The sequence below is a fragment of the Oncorhynchus gorbuscha genome, linkage group LG10 (assembly GCF_021184085.1).
Source record: "Oncorhynchus gorbuscha isolate QuinsamMale2020 ecotype Even-year linkage group LG10, OgorEven_v1.0, whole genome shotgun sequence".
Taxonomy (NCBI): domain Eukaryota; kingdom Metazoa; phylum Chordata; class Actinopteri; order Salmoniformes; family Salmonidae; genus Oncorhynchus; species Oncorhynchus gorbuscha.
This window is the reverse complement of record NC_060182.1, coordinates 3,900,300-3,919,575: the sequence shown is the minus strand read 5'-3', so window position 1 is coordinate 3,919,575 and position 19,276 is coordinate 3,900,300.

Genomic DNA, 19,276 nt, shown 5'->3' with positions numbered 1-19,276 from the left:
TGTGAAAACGATGATAATACACTTTTTAGTGTATAGGCTATTTGAAAAGACCTCGACACTTGCTTGTCTGGGTGGAGGTTTTGATGTCACCAGGTAGTATAAGTTAATAGACCAAAAACAAAGAGAGTTTGCCCTCCTCTCTGACAATAACAGTTAGTTTTCAGGTTACACATCCCTCCCATTAGGCTCCTCCAATTAGGCCCCTCCAATTAGGCCCCTCCAATTAGGCCCCTCCCATTAGGCTCCTCCAATTAGGCCCCTCCCATTAGGCTCCTCCAATTAGGCCCCTCCCATTAGGCTCCTCCAATTAGGCCCCTCTCTTAGACAGCACTAACACAATTCATACTTGAGAAATGGCATTTATCTAAGAAGCTATTTTTTTCTTCGTTTTGACCATTTTGTTTGAAAACAATCAAAGTAAGGTACTTACTAGAAATTATTTTGATTTTGAGATTAAAAACAGCTGCGTTGCACCTTTAATTAAATACACACAAAAAAAATGGTTTTAAGGGAAATATTTTGAGTTGAGTCAAAAGAGACAGGAAATTGAAATGAGGGGCCCAACCTTTAATTTACTGTGGCCGCCCCCTAGTACCGAAAGATAATATACTGAGACCACTGTGTGATACCACCAATCTCACAACACTGGCTTTCCACCAGCAGATTTTAACGTCCAATTTTGTTCAAAACTCCCATTAGATGTTATTCTCCCGGATTTTACACACTGATTCGACATTGTGCCAAATTATTAAAAATGTTGATTCGATTTCATCTGATCTGGACATTACAGAGAAACCAAAAGAAGAAGGTGCCATGGCAACCACAAGAGACTGATATCAAGATGCATGCGTGTGAGCGTGTGAGCGTGTGAGCGTGTGTGTGTGTGTGTGTGTGTGTGTGTGTGTGTGTGTGTGTGTGTGTGTGTGTGTGTGTGTGTGTGTGTGTGTGTGTGTGTGTGTGTGTGTGTGTGTGTGTGTGTGTGTGTGTGTGTGTGTGTGTGTGTGTGTGCGTGCGTGCGTGCGTGTGTGTGTGTGTGTGCGTGTGTGCGAGTGCGTCAATGACAGTGCTTTGTCAGTGTGATGCTAATGGCTGTGTACGGAGGGCAGGTATGATAAGTGTAGTAATTGAACTAATTGCTGCAAACAAACAGCCTCTAAAAGCAATAATGTTTCTTAGTCAGGATGCTATAGCTTAATGAAAATACATGAGTCATCCCCTGTAGCTCCGTTGGTAAAGCATGAATCTTGCTAAGTCAGGATTGTTGGTTTGAATGTCGGGACCATCCCACATGTAAAGGATATATACATAATATAATAATATATGCCATTTAGCAGACGCTTTTATCCAAAGCGACTTACAGTCATGTGTGCATACATTCTACGTATGGGTGGTCCAGGGAATCGAACCCACTACCCTGGCGTTACAAGCGCCATGCTCTACCAACTGAGCTACAGAAGGACCCACAACCTACATGGATGACTATAAATGCTTGGATAAAAGCATCTGAAACTGGAAACACTTATCTCCCTCACTAGCTTTAAGCACCAACCGTCAGAGCAGCTCACAGATTACTGCACCTGTACATAGCCCACCTATAATTTAGCCCAAACAACTACCTCTTTCCCAACTGTATTTAATTAATTTATTTATTTTGCTCCTTTGCACCCCATTATTTTTATTTCTACTTTGCACATTCTTCCATTGCAAAACTACCATTCCAGTGTTTTACTTGCTATATTGTATTTACTTTGCCACCATGGCCTTTTTTGCCTTTACCTCACTTCTCACCTCATTTGCTCACATTGTATATAGACTTGTTTATACTGTATTATTGACTGTATGTTTGTTTGACTCCATGTGTAACTCTGTGTCGTTGTATCTGTCGAACTGCTTTGCTTTATCTTGGCCAGGTCGCAACTGAACGACTTGATCAGTGTAGTGTTAGCTAGCTACATAGCTGTCTTTGCTGTCTTCGTATCATCGTATCATCGTATCCAAGATAATTGTGTTGTTTAGGTTTAGAGTGTGTAGTCTTAGAGTGATTATCTTAATTTACCGAGGTTAGCTAGCCAGCTATTTGTCGTCCTTAACGTAGGTGACTCTGCTAGCTAGCCAACAGCTAGCCAACGCTAGCCAACGTCTTCTGTATAGAACTCAACTACCCGGTCGCATTCACAGGTTGTATCACATTTTCACTTCATTTTCATTACAGTACAACGGTTTGATTTGTTTGATCGTAGCTAGCTACTTAGCTAGCTACATAGCCGTCTTTGTATCAAAGATAATTGTGTAGTCTAGAGCGATTTTCTAGGTTCGCTAGCCATCTATTGTCGTTCTTTTAACGCAACGTAACGTAAACAACACTGCTAGCTAGCCTGCTAGCCCCCGAATAGCAACACTGCAGAAACTATTACACTCAACGGAACGACTTGATTAGTGTAGTGTCAACAACGCACCCACTGCCAGCTGACCTACTTCAGCAGTACTGTATCATTTTAATCATTTTAGTCAATAAGATTCTTGCTACGTAGCTTAACTTTCTGAACATTCGAGACGTGTAGTCCACTTGTCATTCCAATCTCCTTTGCATTAGCGTAGCCTCTTCTGTAGCCTGTCAACTATGTGTCGGTTTATCCCTGTTCTCTCCTCTCTGCACAGACCATACAAACGCTCCTCACCGCGTGGCCGCGGCCACCCTACTCTGGTGGTCCCAGCGCGCACGACCCACGTGGAGTTCCAGGTCTCCGGTAGCCTCTGGAACTGCCAATCTGCGGTCAACAAGGCAGAGTTCATCTCAGCCCATGCCTCCCTCCAGTCCCTCGACTTCTTGGCCCTGACGGAAACATGGATCACCACAGACAACACTGCTACTCCTACTGCTCTCTCTTCGTCCGCCCACGTGTTCTCGCACACCCCGAGAGCGTCTGGTCAGCGGGGTGGTGGCACCGGGATCCTCATCTCTCCCAAGTGGTCATTCTCTCTTTCTCCCCTTACCCATCTGTCTATCGCCTCCTTTGAATTCCATGCTGTCACAGTTACTAGCCCTTTCAAGCTTAACATCCTTATCATTTATCGCCCTCCAGGTTCCCTCGGAGAGTTCATCAATGAGCTTGATGCCTTGATAAGCTCCTTTCCTGAGGACGGCTCACCTCTCACAGTTCTGGGCGACTTTAACCTCCCCCACGTCTACCTTTGACTCTTTCCTCTCTGCCTCCTTCTTTCCACTCCTCTCCTCTTTTGACCTCACCCTCTCACCTTCCCCCTACTCACAAGGCAGGCAATACGCTCGACCTCATCTTTACTAGATGCTGTTCTTCCACTAACCTCATTGCAACTCCCCTCCAAGTCTCCGACCACTGCCTTGTATCCTTTTCCCTCTCGCTCTCATCCAACACCTCCCACACTGCCCCTACTCGGATGGTATCGCGCCGTCCCAACCTTCGCTCTCTCTCCCCGCTACTCTCTCCTCTTCCATCCTATCATCTCTTCCCTCCGCTCAAACCTTCTCCCACCTATCTCCTGATTCTGCCTCCTCAACCCTCCTCTCCTCCCTCTCTGCATCCCTTGACTCTCTATGTCCCCTATCCTCCAGGCCGGCTCGGTCCTCCCCTCCCGCTCCGTGGCTCGATGACTCATTGCGAGCTCACAGAACAGGGCTCCGGGCAGCCGAGCGGAAATGGAGGAAAACTCGCCTCCCTGCGGACCTGGCATCCTTTCACTCCCTCCTCTCTACATTTTCCTCCTCTGTCTCTGCTGCTAAAGCCACTTTCTACCACGCTAAATTCCAAGCTTCTGCCTCCAACCCTAGGAAGCTCTTTGCCACCTTCTCCTCCCTCCTGAATCCTCCGCCCCCTCCCCCCCCTCCTCCCTCTCTGCAGATGACTTCGTCAACCATTTTGAAAAGAAGGTCGACGACATCCGATCCTCGTTTGCTAAGTCAAACGACACCGCTGGTTCTGCTCACACTGCCCTACCCTGTGCTCTGACCTCTTTCTCCCCTCTCTCTCCAGATGAAATCTCGCGTCTTGTGACGGCCGGCCGCCCAACAACCTGCCCGCTTGACCCTATCCCCTCCTCTCTTCTCCAGACCATTTCCGGAGACCTTCTCCCTTACCTCACCTCGCTCATCAACTCATCCCTGACCGTTGGCTACGTCCCTTCCGTCTTCAAGAGAGCGAGAGTTGCACCCCTTCTGAAAAAACCTACACTCGATCCCTCCGATGTCAACAATTACAGACCAGTATCCCTTCTTTCTTTTCTCTCCAAAACTCTTGAACGTGCCGTCCTTGGCCAGCTCTCCCGCTATCTCTCTGAATGACCTTCTTGATCCAAATCAGTCAGGTTTCAAGACTAGTCATTCAACTGAGACTGCTCTCCTCTGTATCACGGAGGCGCTCCGCACTGCTAAAGCTAACTCTCTCTCCTCTGCTCTCATCCTTCTAGATCTATCGGCTGCCTTCGATACTGTGAACCATCAGATCCTCCTCTCCACCCTCTCCGAGTTGGGCATCTCCGGCGCGGCCCACGCTTGGATTGCGTCCTACCTGACAGGTCGCTCCTACCAGGTGGCGTGGCGAGAATCTGTCTCCTCACCACGCGCTCTCACCACTGGTGTCCCCAGGGCTCTGTTCTTGGCCCTCTCCTATTCTCGCTATACACCAAGTCACTTGGCTCTGTCATAACCTCACATGGTCTCTCTTATCATTGCTATGCAGACGACACACAATTAATCTTCTCCTTTCCCCCTTCTGATGACCAGGTGGCGAATCGCATCTCTGCATGTCTGGCAGACATATCAGTGTGGATGACGGATCACCACCTCAAGCTGAACCTCGGCAAGACGGAGCTGCTCTTCCTCCCGGGGAAGGACTGCCCGTTCCATGATCTCGCCATCACGGTTGACAACTCCATTGTGTCCTCCTCCCAGAGCGCCAAGAACCTTGGCGTGATCCTGGACAACACCCTGTCGTTCTCAACTAACATCAAGGCGGTGGCCCGTTCCTGTAGGTTCATGCTCTACAACATCCGCAGAGTACGACCCTGCCTCACACAGGAAGCGGCGCAGGTCCTAATCCAGGCACTTGTCATCTCCCGTCTGGATTACTGCAACTCGCTGTTGGCTGGGCTCCCTGCCTGTGCCATTAAACCCCTTCAACTCATCCAGAACGCCGCAGCCCGTCTGGTGTTCAACCTTCCCAAGTTCTCTCACGTCACCCCGCTCCTCCGTTCTCTCCACTGGCTTCCAGTTGAAGCTCGCATCCGCTACAAGACCATGGTGCTTGCCTACGGAGCTGTGAGGGGAACGGCACCTCAGTACCTCCAGGCTCTGATCAGGCCCTACACCCAAACAAGGGCACTGCGTTCATCCACCTCTGGCCTGCTCGCCTCCCTACCACTGAGGAAGTACAGCTCCCGCTCAGCCCAGTCAAAACTGTTCGCTGCCCTGGCCCCCCAATGGTGGAACAAACTCCCTCACGACGCCAGGACAGCGGAGTCAATCACCACCTTCCGGAGACACCTGAAACCCCACCTCTTTAAGGAATACCTAGGATAGGTTAAGTAATCCCTCTCACCCCACCCCCCCTAAGTTTTAGATGCACTATTGTTAAGTGACTGTCCCACTGGATGTCATAAGGTGAATGCACCAATTTGTAAGTCGCTCTGGATAAGAGCGTCTGCTAAATGACTTAAATGTAATGTAAATGTAAATGAGAACTTGTTCTCAACTAGCTTACCTGGTTAAATAAAGGTAAAATAAAAATGAATAAAAATGGTACATTATTATATGAGAGCCAGTGTTAATATGACAACAAAAAGAAGCTCTGACGATGGCTGAGAGGCAGAAACGTAAGCTTAAAGGGGACATTTCCCCCTGGCTCTGCCACGGCATACAGTCATTACTATATTTTATCATAAACATCAACCTTATTCAAACCACAAGTTGGAATGTGCGCATTTTCATTTCACTGGTAGAATCGGGAAGTTTCTACTTCCTCTGTATTTGTCTGCTCAATGTCCAGCATTCATAACGAATGCAGATTCCGCACCGCTAGGTAGATGGGGCATATCCACAAATTTAATCTATGGTATTGTTTACTTAGAACGACCAACACACAGTAATGTCAGAACTTCTCTAAGACATTTTTGTGTGAAAATTGCTGTTTTTCCACTAACGTTTGTCTGTGTGGTGTTTCGTCTATGCTATGCTATGCTATGCTATGCTATGCTATGCTATGCTATGCTATGCTATGGTATGCTATGCTATGGTATGATATGCTATGGTATGCTATGCTATGCTATGCTATGCTATGCTATGCTAATTACAAACAAGCGTGAGAATGAGTTCTACCTACCAGAGATTTACCCAGATGCTGCCAGTGGTTTGCGGCTATCAAGAATTATGCTTACTGTGACCAAAGATTATCGGAGGGATTTTCATGCTGAACATAATCAGGGAATCCTTAAGCCTCTGTACCATCAATCTGACATCGGCAGCATTTACAGCGACGCAGATATCAAGGCTTTCATATTTCATACACTTCACAGAGCAGAGCTATTGTGAAGGAAGTTGTCAAGTATGTGAGCTTGTGTTTATACAGAATTGTTTTTCTTTATTTACAGATGTCATACAAGTTTGTTATTTATGAAAGTTTACATGTTCAAGAAGGTATTTCTGCCAAAAACACATTTTGCTTAAAAAAAAGTTTACGTTCAAATGGCTCTCCTGTGAAGTATGACTCGTTTCCTGAAACTGTCACAGAATCTGATTCCACCATGTGTTTCCAACCCCAAGCTCTGCACATGGTGAAGGTAAGTTGGCAAAAAAAAAAGATCTACAAGCTGATGGCTAAGATAGCTCAATTTACAGTAAGGTATAAACACAAATTGGGTAATGTTTGTATCTTCCAGATCATGTCTTCAATTTAGTCGACCCCTCTTTTGACCTTTGCCCTCTTCTCTTTTGACCTTTACCCTCTTCTCTTTTGACCTTTACCCTCTTTTCTTTTGACCTTTACCCTCTTCTCTTTTGACCTGTACCCTCTTCTCTTTTGACCTTTACCCTCTTCTCTTTTGACCTTTACCCTCTTCTCTTTTGACCTTTACCCTCTTCTCTTTTGACCTTTACCCTCTTCTCTTTTGACCTGTACCCTCTTCTCTTTTGACCTTTACCCTCTTCTCTTTTGACCTTTACCCTCTTCTCTTTTGACCTTTACCCTCTTCTCTTTTGACCTTTACACTCCTCTTTTGGCCTTTACCCTCTTTGACCTTTAATCTTTGTGAAACTCAGGTTATCTGGAGCCATTCACAGTGCTGAAACCCCAACGTGAAGCATTTTGGGTACACGAGCACGAGGGAAGGGTCAAACATTGCGTTTACGGATCATAACAACATTTTACGACAAAAAAAAACAGAGCAAGGTACACTGAAAGGTCTAAAATCAAGACAACGGTAATGACAAAACCACCTCATTCATCTCTCGGCAGATTCTTAAAATACAATACAAAGACACATCGACAAAATCATTTCCTGCTACTACTGACAAGATTGGTCCATCAAAATCAATGTGAGAGGTTTACATATAATGTAGATCTTAGAGCGGAGGAAGGGGATTTTGGTTGTGTTTAGAGACAGTGAATGTATTGTTGTGTATGAGAACGTTTGAAAGGTGCCATTTCTCCTCAAACTCACATGCACAACAAAGCATACTGTGTAAGGACTGCCATCCTTCTGCAGCCCCTCCAGCTCATTCACTTTGCTGTCTTAGCCAGCTGGATGAGACATAACCATTAGCCACATCCACTCTGCTTCCACGACTCAACATGCAGTCGCTAGCTGCAGCGAACTGAAAAGAGGAGCGACCCAGGGATGCGTGTGCTTTGGGGACCTTTAACAATATGTGACTGGCAGAATGGGTGTTGTATGTGGAGGTGAGGGCTGCAGTAGGTATCTCAGATAGGGGGGAGTGAGGCCTTAGAGGGTTTTGTAAATAAGCATCAACCAGTGGGTCTTGCGACAGGTATACAGAGATGACCAGTTTACAGAAGAGTATAGAGTGCAGTGATGTGTCCTACAAGGAACATTGGTGGCAAATCTGACGGCCGAATGGTAAAGAACATCTAGCCGCTCGAGGGCACCCTTACCTACCGATCTATAAATTACGTCTCCGTAATCTAGCATGCGTAGGATGGTAATCTGAATCAGGGTTAGTTTGGCAGCTGGGGTGAAAGAGGAGTGATTACGATAAAGGAAACCAAGTCTAGATGTAACTTGTACATGATTTAACTTGTATATGTGCTGAGAGAAGGACAGTGTGCCATCTAGCCTTTCTCTCAAGTACTTGTATGAGGATACTACCTCAAGCTCTAAACCCTCAGAGGTAGTAATCACACCTGTGGGGAGCGGGGCATTCTTCTTACCAAACTACATGACCTTTGTTTTGGAGGATTCAGAACAGGTTTAAGGGCAGAGAAAGCTTGTTGGACACTAAGAAAGCTTTGTTGTGGAGTGTTTAACACAAAATCTGGGGAAGGGCCAGCTGAGTATAAAACTGTATCATCTGCATATAAATGGATGAGAGAGCTTCCTACTGCTTGAGCTATGATGTTGATGTGAATTGAGAAGAGTGTGTGGCCTAGGATTCAGCCTTGGGGTACTCCCTTATTGACAGGCGGTGGCTAAGACAGCAGATGTTCTGTCTCAGCCACCGCTTGTTCTATCTCAAGGCCATCAGACTGTTAAACAGCCACCGCTAACATTGAGTGGCTGCTGCCAACACACTGACTCAACTCCAGCCACTTTAATAATGGGAATTGATGGACATTTATGTCAAATATATCACTTGCCACTTTAAACAATATAATGTTACTTACCCTACATTATTCATCTCATATGTATATGTATATACTGTACTCTACATCATCTACTGCATCCTTATGTAATACATGTATCACTAGCCACTTTAAACTATGCCACTTTGTTTACATACTCATCTCATATGTATATACTGTACTCGATACCATCTACTGCCTCTTGCATACCCTACATTATTTTATTTATTTTACTTGGCAAGTCAGTTAAGAACAAATTCTTATTTTCAATGACGGCCTAGGAACAGTGAACTGCCTGTTCAGGTGCAGAATGACAGATTTGTACCTTGTCAGCTCCGGGATTTGAACTTGCAACCTTTCGGTTACTAGTCCAACACTCTAACCACTAGGCTACCCTGCCACCCCTACTCATCTCATATGTACATACTGTACTCACCCAGATCCACACGGGGGGACCTAGTGAATGACCTGCAGAGAGCTGGGACCAAAGTAACAAAGCCTACCATCAGCAAGGGCATTGAAGATGAAACGTGGCTGGGTCTTTCAGCATGACAATGATCCCAAATACACTGCCCGGGCAACCAAGGAGTGGCTTCGTAAGAAGCATTTCAAGGTCCTGGAGTGGCCTAGCCAGTCTCCAGATCTCAACCCCATAGAAAATCTTTGGAGGGAGTTGAAAGTCTGTGTTTCCCAGCAACAGCCCCAAAACATCACTGCTCTAGAGGAGATCTGCATGGAGGAATGGGCCAAAATACCAGTAACAGTGTGTGAAAAACTTGTGAAGTCTTACAGAAAATGTTTGACCTCTGTCATTGCCAACAAAGGGTATATAACAAAGTATTGAGATAAACTTTTGTTATTGACTAAATACTTATTTTCCACCATAATTTGCAAATAAACTCATTAAAAATCCTACAATGTGATTTTCTGGATTTCTTTTCTCATTTTGTCTGTCATAGTTGAAGTGTTCCACCATTGATGTAAATGTAAATGTAAGTGTACATATGATGAAAATTACAGGCCTCTCTCGTCTTTTAAGTGGGAGAACTTGCACAATTGGTGGCTGACTAAATACTTTTTTGCCCCACTGTATTCTTCATCCCTTTACACTTGTGTGATTAAGGTTGTAGTTTTGGAATTGTTAGGTTAGATTATTCGTTGGTTATTACTGCATTGTCGGAACTAGAAGCACAAGCATTTCGCTACACTCGCATTAACATCTGCTAACCATGTGTATGTGACAAATACATTTGATTTGATTTGATTTCTGACTTTATACACTGCACTCTTTGAGAGAGGTAGTTAGCAAACCAGGCCAAAGGCCCCTCACAGACACCAATACTCCTTATCCGGCCCACAAGAATGGAATGGTCTACCGTATCAAAACCTTTGGCCAAGTCAATAAAAATAGCAGCACAACATTGCTTAGAATCAAGAGCGATGGTGACATCACTGAGGACCTTTAAGGTTGCAGTGACACATCCATAACCTGAGCGGAAACCAGATTGCATACCAGAGAGAATACTAAAGACATCAAGAAAGCCAGTCAGTTGATAATTGAAAAGAAACTTAAAACACTTTTGATAAACAGGGCAAAATATAAATTGGCCTACAACAGGATCAGCTTGGTTTCGCCCTTTAAATAATTAAATTAAATAGTTCAGATTTGACCTGGCAGGTAGCCTAGCGGTTCGAGCGTTGGGCCAGTAACTGAAAGGTTGCTGGATTGAATACCCGAGCTGACAAGCTAAAAACCTGTCGTCCTCAACAAGGCAGATAGCCCACTGTTCCCCGGTAGGCCGTCATTGTGAATAATAATTTGTTCATAACTGACTTGCCTAGTTAAATAAAGGTTCAATATTAAAAATAAAGAAAACGATGTACCGTGGCTGCCTTCCAAGCAATGGGAACCTCCCCAGAGAGGAGAGACAGGTTCAAAAGGTCAGAGATAGGGCTTGGTGATGATCAGAGCTACAACCTTAAAGAAGAAAGGAGAGACAGGATAAAAAGGTCAGAGATGGGCTTGGTGATGATAGGGGCAGCAACCTTAAAGAAGAGAGGAGAGACAGGATAAAAAGGTCAGAGATGGGCTTGGTGATGATAGGGGCAGCAACCTTAAAGAAGAGAGGAGAGACAGGATAAAAAGGTCAGAGATGGGCTTGGTGATGATAGGGGCAGCAACCTTAAAGAAGAGAGGAGAGACAGGATAAAAAGGTCAGAGATGGGCTTGGTGATGATAGGGGCAGCAACCTTAAAGAAGAGAGGAGAGACAGGATAAAAAGGTCAGAGATGGGCTTGGTGATGATAGGGGCAGAGATGGGCTTGGTGATGATCAGAGCTACAACCTTAAAGAAGAAAGGAGAGACAGAATAAAAAGGTCAGAGATGGGCTTGGTGATGATAGGGGCAGCAACCTTAAAGAAGAGAGGAGAGACAGGATAAAAAGGTCAGAGATGGGCTTGGTGATGATAGGGGCAGCAACCTTAAAGAAGAGAGGAGAGACAGGATAAAAAGGTCAGAGATGGGCTTGGTGATGATAGGGGCAGCAACCTTAAAGAAGAGAGGAGAGACAGGATAAAAAGGTCAGAGATGGGCTTGGTGATGATAGGGGCAGAGATGGGCTTGGTGATGATCAGAGCTACAACCTTAAAGAAGAGAGGAGAGACAGGATAAAAAGGTCAGAGATGGGCTTGGTGATGATAGGGGCAGCAACCTTAAAGAAGAGAGGAGAGACAGGATAAAAAGGTCAGAGATGGGCTTGGTGATGATAGGGGCAGCAACCTTAAAGAAGAGAGGAGAGACAGGATAAAAAGGTCAGAGATGGGCTTGGTGATGATAGGGGCAGCAACCTTAAAGAAGAGAGGAGAGACAGGATAAAAAGGTCAGAGATGGGCTTGGTGATGATAGGGGCAGAGATGGGCTTGGTGATGATAGGGGCAGAGATGGGCTTGGTGATGATAGGGGCAGAGATGGGCTTGGTGATGATAGGGGCAGCAACCTTAAAGAAGAGAGGAGAGACAGGATAAAAAGGTCAGAGATGGGCTTGGTGATGATAGGGGCAGCAACCTTAAAGAAGAGAGGAGAGACAGGATAAAAAGGTCAGAGATGGGCTTGGTGATGATAGGGGCAGAGATGGGCTTGGTGATGATCAGAGCTACAACCTTAAAGAAGAAAGGAGAGACAGGATAAAAAGGTCAGAGATGGGCTTGGTGATGATAGGGGCAGCAACCTTAAAGAAGAGAGGAGAGACAGGATAAAAAGGTCAGAGATGGGCTTGGTGATGATAGGGGCAGCAACCTTAAAGAAGAGAGGAGAGACAGGATAAAAAGGTCAGAGATGGGCTTGGTGATGATAGGGGCAGCAACCTTAAAGAAGAGAGGAGAGACAGGATAAAAAGGTCAGAGATGGGCTTGGTGATGATAGGGGCAGAGATGGGCTTGGTGATGATCAGAGCTACAACCTTAAAGAAGAGAGAGGAGAGACAGGATAAAAAGGTCAGAGATGGGCTTGGTGATGATAGGGGCAGCAACCTTAAAGAAGAGAGGAGAGACAGGATAAAAAGGTCAGAGATGGGCTTGGTGATGATAGGGGCAGCAACCTTAAAGAAGAGAGGAGAGACAGGATAAAAAGGTCAGAGATGGGCTTGGTGATGATAGGGGCAGCAACCTTAAAGAAGAGAGGAGAGACAGGATAAAAAGGTCAGAGATGGGCTTGGTGATGATAGGGGCAGAGATGGGCTTGGTGATGATCAGAGCTACAACCTTAAAGAAGAGAGGAGAGACAGGATAAAAAGGTCAGAGATGGGCTTGGTGATGATAGGGGCAGCAACCTTAAAGAAGAGAGGAGAGACAGGATAAAAAGGTCAGAGATGGGCTTGGTGATGATAGGGGCAGAGATGTGGTCCTGTGTAGCTCAGTTGGTAGAGCATGGCGCTTGTAACGCCAGGGTAGTGGGTTCGATCCCTGGGACCACCCATATGTAGAATGTATGCACACATGACTGTAAGTCGCTTTGGATAAAAGCGTCTGTTAAATGGCATATATTATTATATTATTATATTAGATGGGCTTGGTGATGATAGGGGCAGAGATGGGCTTGGTGATGATAGGGGCAGAGATGGGCTTGGTGATGATAGGGGCAGCAACCTTAAAGAAGAGAGGAGAGACAGGATAAAAAGGTCAGAGATGGGCTTGGTGATGATAGGGGCAGCAACCTTAAAGAAGAGAGGAGAGACAGGATAAAAAGGTCAGAGATGGGCTTGGTGATGATAGGGGCAGAGATGGGCTTGGTGATGATCAGAGCTACAACCTTAAAGAAGAAAGGAGAGACAGGATAAAAAGGTCAGAGATGGGCTTGGTGATGATAGGGGCAGCAACCTTAAAGAAGAGAGGAGAGACAGGATAAAAAGGTCAGAGATGGGCTTGGTGATGATAGGGGCAGCAACCTTAAAGAAGAGAGGAGAGACAGGATAAAAAGGTCAGAGATGGGCTTGGTGATGATAGGGGCAGCAACCTTAAAGAAGAGAGGAGAGACAGGATAAAAAGGTCAGAGATGGGCTTGGTGATGATAGGGGCAGAGATGGGCTTGGTGATGATCAGAGCTACAACCTTAAAGAAGAGAGGAGAGACAGGATAAAAAGGTCAGAGATGGGCTTGGTGATGATAGGGGCAGCAACCTTAAAGAAGAGAGGAGAGACAGGATAAAAAGGTCAGAGATGGGCTTGGTGATGATAGGGGCAGCAACCTTAAAGAAGAGAGGAGAGACAGGATAAAAAGGTCAGAGATGGGCTTGGTGATGATAGGGGCAGCAACCTTAAAGAAGAGAGGAGAGACAGGATAAAAAGGTCAGAGATGGGCTTGGTGATGATAGGGGCAGAGATGGGCTTGGTGATGATAGGGGCAGAGATGGGCTTGGTGATGATAGGGGCAGAGATGGGCTTGGTGATGATAGGGGCAGCAACCTTAAAGAAGAAAGGATCTGACCCACATGCACTGTATATATGTTAGATATAATGTACTCTATGACACTAATGCTGGTCTATTACAGATAGTCATGCTCTGATAGTCAAGCTCTGATAACCAAGCTCTGATAACCAAGCTCTGATAACCAAGCTCTGATAACCAAGCTCTGATAACCAGGCTCTGATAACCAAGCTCTGATAACCAAGCTCTGATAACCAAGCTCTGATAACCAGGCTCTGATAACCAAGCTCTGATAACCAAGCTCTGATAACCAAGCTCTGATAACCAGGCTCTGATAACCAGGCTCTGATAGTCAATCTCTGATAACCAAGCTCCGATAACCAAGCTCCGATAACCAAGCTCTGTCAGAGCTTGACAATCAGAGTTTGACTATCAGGATCATGTGAAAAGACAACAGCACAACCATGTGAAAAGGGTATTAGTGCCAATGATAAACTCTGACAGCCAAGCTAGTTTCCATGGGCAGTTTTTCTTCATCTGGACCCCCAAACCCTCCTCTATCACCGATCAAGGGTTCTGTTCCAAATGGTACCCTAATCAACAGTGCAGTACTTTAGACCAGAGACACTATAGGTGCACTATAATGGGAACAGGGTACCAATTTAGGATGCCGCTGAAACACATAACCTCTTGACTGAATTCACAGAGAACATTAACTTTTATATTTAATGACTTTCTCTTCTCTTCCTACCCAAGATGACTGCCTAAGAGGTCTAATAAGAAGTAGGTTCCTCTCTCTATCTCCATAAAACAGTGCTCTTATTCATTATGTAAAATAGAGGAGCGAGAGAGCGAGTGCGAGAGAGAGACAGAGAGAGACAATGAAGCAGGGAAGGATAATCCCATAGAAAAATCATTGGTACAGTTGATTGCACTAAAGTACTGTACGATAAAGGCAATTTCATCCATCAGGGAAGCAGGACAGATAGAAAAGGAAAGCAGTAAAGAACATGTTCAAGCTTTTTAATATAAATGTTATGCGTCCACTCCATTGTTTATCCACCAGTGTTCACCAAGGAGCTGATCGTGGACTTAAGGAGATGGCATAGAACGTACGCCCCCACAACAAACATTGAAATGGTCCATTCACACAGACAATGTGGTGAAGAAGGCTGAGGAAATTCAGCTTGACCCCTTAGACCCTCACAAATTTCTAAAGATGCACCATTGAGAGCATCCTGTCGGGCTGTATCACCGCCTGGTATGACAATTGCATCGTCCGCAAGGGGCTCTCCAGCCCAACGAGATCATCAAGGACCTCAGCCACCCGAGCCACAGCCTGTTCACCCCGCTATCATCCAGAACATCATCAAGGGCCTCAGCCACCCGAGCCACAGCCTGTTCACCCCGCTATCATCCAGAACATCATCAAGGGCCTCAGCCACCCGAGCCACAGCCTGTTCACGCCGCTATCATCCAGAAGGACAGTACAGGTGCATCAAAACTCGGACTGAGAGACTGATAAACAGCTTCTATCTCCAGCCCATCAGACTGGTCAACAGCTTCTATCTCCAGACCACCAGACTGATAAACAGCTTCTATCTCCAGACCATCAGACAGAGAAACAGCTTCTATCTCCAGACCATCAGACTGATAAACAGCTTCCATCTCCAGGGCCATCAGACTGATAAACAGCTTCTATCTCCAGGCCATCAGACTGATAAACAGCTTCTATCTCCAGACCACCAGACTGATAAACAGCTTCTATCTCCAGGCCATCAGACTGATAAACAGCTTCTATCTCCAGGACCATCAGACTGGTAAACAGCTTCTATCTCCAGACCACCAGACTGATAAACAGCTTCTATCTCCAGGGCCATCAGACTGATAAACAGCTTCTATCTCCAGGCCATCAGACTGATAAACAGCTTCTATCTCCAGACCACCAGACTGATAAACAGCTTCTATCTCCAGGCCATCAGACTGATAAACAGCTTCTATCTCCAGGACCATCAGACTGGTAAACAGCTTCTATCTCCAGACCACCAGACTGATAAACAGCTTCTATCTCCAGACCACCAGACTGATAAACAGCTTCTATCTCCAGACCATCAGACAGAGAAACAGCTTCTATCTCCAGACCATCAGACTGGTAAACAGCTTCTATCTCCAGGACCATCAGACTGATAAACAGCTTCTATCTCCAGGCCATCAGACTGATAAACAGCTTCTATCTCCAGGCCATCAGACTGGTAAACAGCTTCTATCTCCAGGACCATCAGACTGGTAAACAGCTTCTATCTCCAGACCACCAGACTGATAAACAGCTTCTATCTCCAGACCACCAGACTGATAAACAGCTTCTATCTCCAGACCATCAGACAGAGAAACAGCTTCTATCTCCAGACCATCAGACTGGTAAACAGCTTCTATCTCCAGGACCATCAGACTGATAAACAGCTTCTATCTCCAGGCCATCAGACTGATAAACAGCTTCTATCTCCAGACCATTAGACTGGTAAACAGCTTCTATCTCCAGACCATCAGACTGATAAACAGCTTCTATTTCCAGACCTCCAGACTGATAAACAGCTTCTATCTCCAGACTGATAAACAGCTTCTGTCTCCAGACCACCAGACTGATAAACAGCTTCTATCTCCAGACCACCAGACTGATAAACAGCTTCTATCTCCAGACCATCAGACAGAGAAACAGCTTCTATCTCCAGACCATCAGACTGATAAACAGCTTCCATCTCCAGGGCCATCAGACTGATAAACAGCTTCTATCTCCAGACCATCAGACTGATAAACAGCTTCTATCTCCATACCATCAGACTGGTAAACAGCTTCTATCTCCAGGACCATCAGACTGATAAACAGCTTCTATCTCCATCAGACTGATAAACAGCTTCTATCTCCAGACCCGTCAGACTGATAAACAGCTTCAATCTAATTGATCATTAAAAAACCCATTTGCAAATGTGTAAGCACAGCTGAAAACTGGCCTTATTTAGGCTAGTTGAGTATCTGGAGCATCAGCATTTTCGGGTTCAATTACAGGCTCAAAATGGCCAGACACAAATAACTTTCTTCTGAAACTCATCAGTCTATTCTTGAAACTGAAGATATGGTACAATGCTGTGTACTACTCACTTCACAGAACTGAGCAAACTGGCTCTAACCAGAATAGGAAGAGGGGTGGTAGGCAAGTACATTAGAGTGTCTAGTTTGAAAAACAGACGCCTCAAGTCCTCAACTGGCAGCTTCATTAAATAGTTCCCACAAAACACCAGTCTCAACGCCAACAATGAAGAGGCGACTCTTACCTTCAGAAGTCACATAATTATTTAAATTAAGTCCACCTGTGTGCAATCTAACTGTCATGTTATCTGTCACATGATTTCAGTAATTATACACCTGTTCTGAAAGCTCCCAAAGTCTGTAACACCACTAAGCAAGGGACACCTCCAAGCAAGTAGAACCATGAAGACCAAGGAGCCAAGGGGGTACTTAATTACCCCCCCCCCTTCTTAATACGCCCCCCCTACTTAATGCCCCCCCTACTTAATGCCCCCCCCCTACTGGCTGTACTCAAGTTCTGACCCTTGGCAGGATGTCCTATAAGAACATATCTCCTGTCAGGGTTTCTATTCCTTTTTTAGTCACCAGTGTCCAGATGCTCAGTTCCAAGAGCTCTGATTGGTTGGGAATGGCAGAACTATGATTGGTGAGTGACAACTGTGTTAAACTGAGCAGCCAAACTAACGGGACTGTGATGGGAAGTTAGGTAGAGAGGAGAGGAGCAGGACGGCCTCTTTTAAAGCCACACCTCCAGCTCATCTAATAGGCTGCAGCCACACCTCCAGCTCATCTAATAGGCTGCAGACACACCTCCAGCTCATCTAATAGGCTGCAGCCACTGCTACGCAATGTGAATGAGCATCAGGTGGTGAAAATCATTTAGAAGCTTTCATTCCATTTAAAAAGAATCACAAACATCGCTCAAATTTGTTATTTGATTTCAGACTAATTGAATACTAACTGAAGCCTAATTTTGTATCATACCAATCAGAAAAATTGACTTCAGATGCACAACAATGTCGTCCCACTTTTTTTTTACAGTGTGCATGCAGGCGTCCGTGTGTTCATGTGCATTTACTGGTGTGTGTGATAATTAGCAACCCGAGAAATCATGTTTCGTGGCAGAGAGACAAAATCATAGTTTAGAAAAAATATGCCTATGGATAAGAATGAGTGCAGTACATGGATTAGAATGAGTGCAGTACATGGTAATGATAGTAATGAGTGCAGTACATGGTCATGATAATAATGAGTGCAGTACATGGATAAGAATGAGTGCAGTACATGGTAATGATAATAATGAGTGCAGTACATGGATAAGAATGAGTGCAGTGCATGGTAATGATAATAATGAGTGCAGTGGATGGATAAGAATGAGTGCAGTACATGGATAAGAATGAGTGCAGTACATGGTAATGATAATAATGAGTGCAGTACATGGATAAGAATGAGTGCAGTACATGGATAAGAATGAGTGCAGTACATGGTCATGATATTAATGACTGCAGTACATGGTAATGATAATAATGAGTGCAGTACATGGTAATGATAATAATGAGTGCAGTACATGGATAAGAATGAGTGCAGTACATGGTAATGATAATAATGAGTGCAGTACATGGATAAGAATGAGTGCAGTACATGGATAAGAATGAGTGCAGTACATGGTAATGATAATAATGAGTGCAGTACATGGTAATGATAATAATGAGTGCAGTACATCATATTGATAATAATGAGTGATGTGCATCGTATTGATAATCATGAGTGCAGTACATGGTAATGACAATATTGAGTGCAATACACCGTATTGATAATAATGAGTGCAGTACATGGTAATGATAATAATGAGTGCAGTACATCGTATTGATAATCATGAGTGCAGTACATCGTATTGATAATATTGAGTGCAGTACACCGTATTGATAATATTGAGTGCAGTACATCGTAGGGATAATCATGAGTGCAGTACATGGTAATGATAATATTGAGTGCAGTACATGGTAATGATAATAATGAGTGCAGTACATCGTATTGATAATATTGAGTGCAGTACACCGTATTGATAATCATGAGTGCAGTACTTCGTATTGATAATATTGAGTGCAGTACATGGTAATGATAATAATGAGTGCAGTACATGGTAATGATAATAATGAGTGCAGTACATGGATAAGAATGAGTGCAGTACATGGTAAAAGAGTTATAGATTTTAACTTGACAAAAACAAGTCCTAAATGTCATTAGTTTCACTTTAGCTGTGCTAACGTAGTATATAGACCATGGAGGAGTTAACTGGCGAGGGTACATAGCTCCTGAGGAACAGTTGGCGGCTGATGGCGGATTTAAATTCACCGCTTGACTGAGGAGGAACAATTATCACAGAGTTGAATATCAGAATGGAAACATTTTGAAGAAATTTGCTTCTGAAAAATGTCATGGT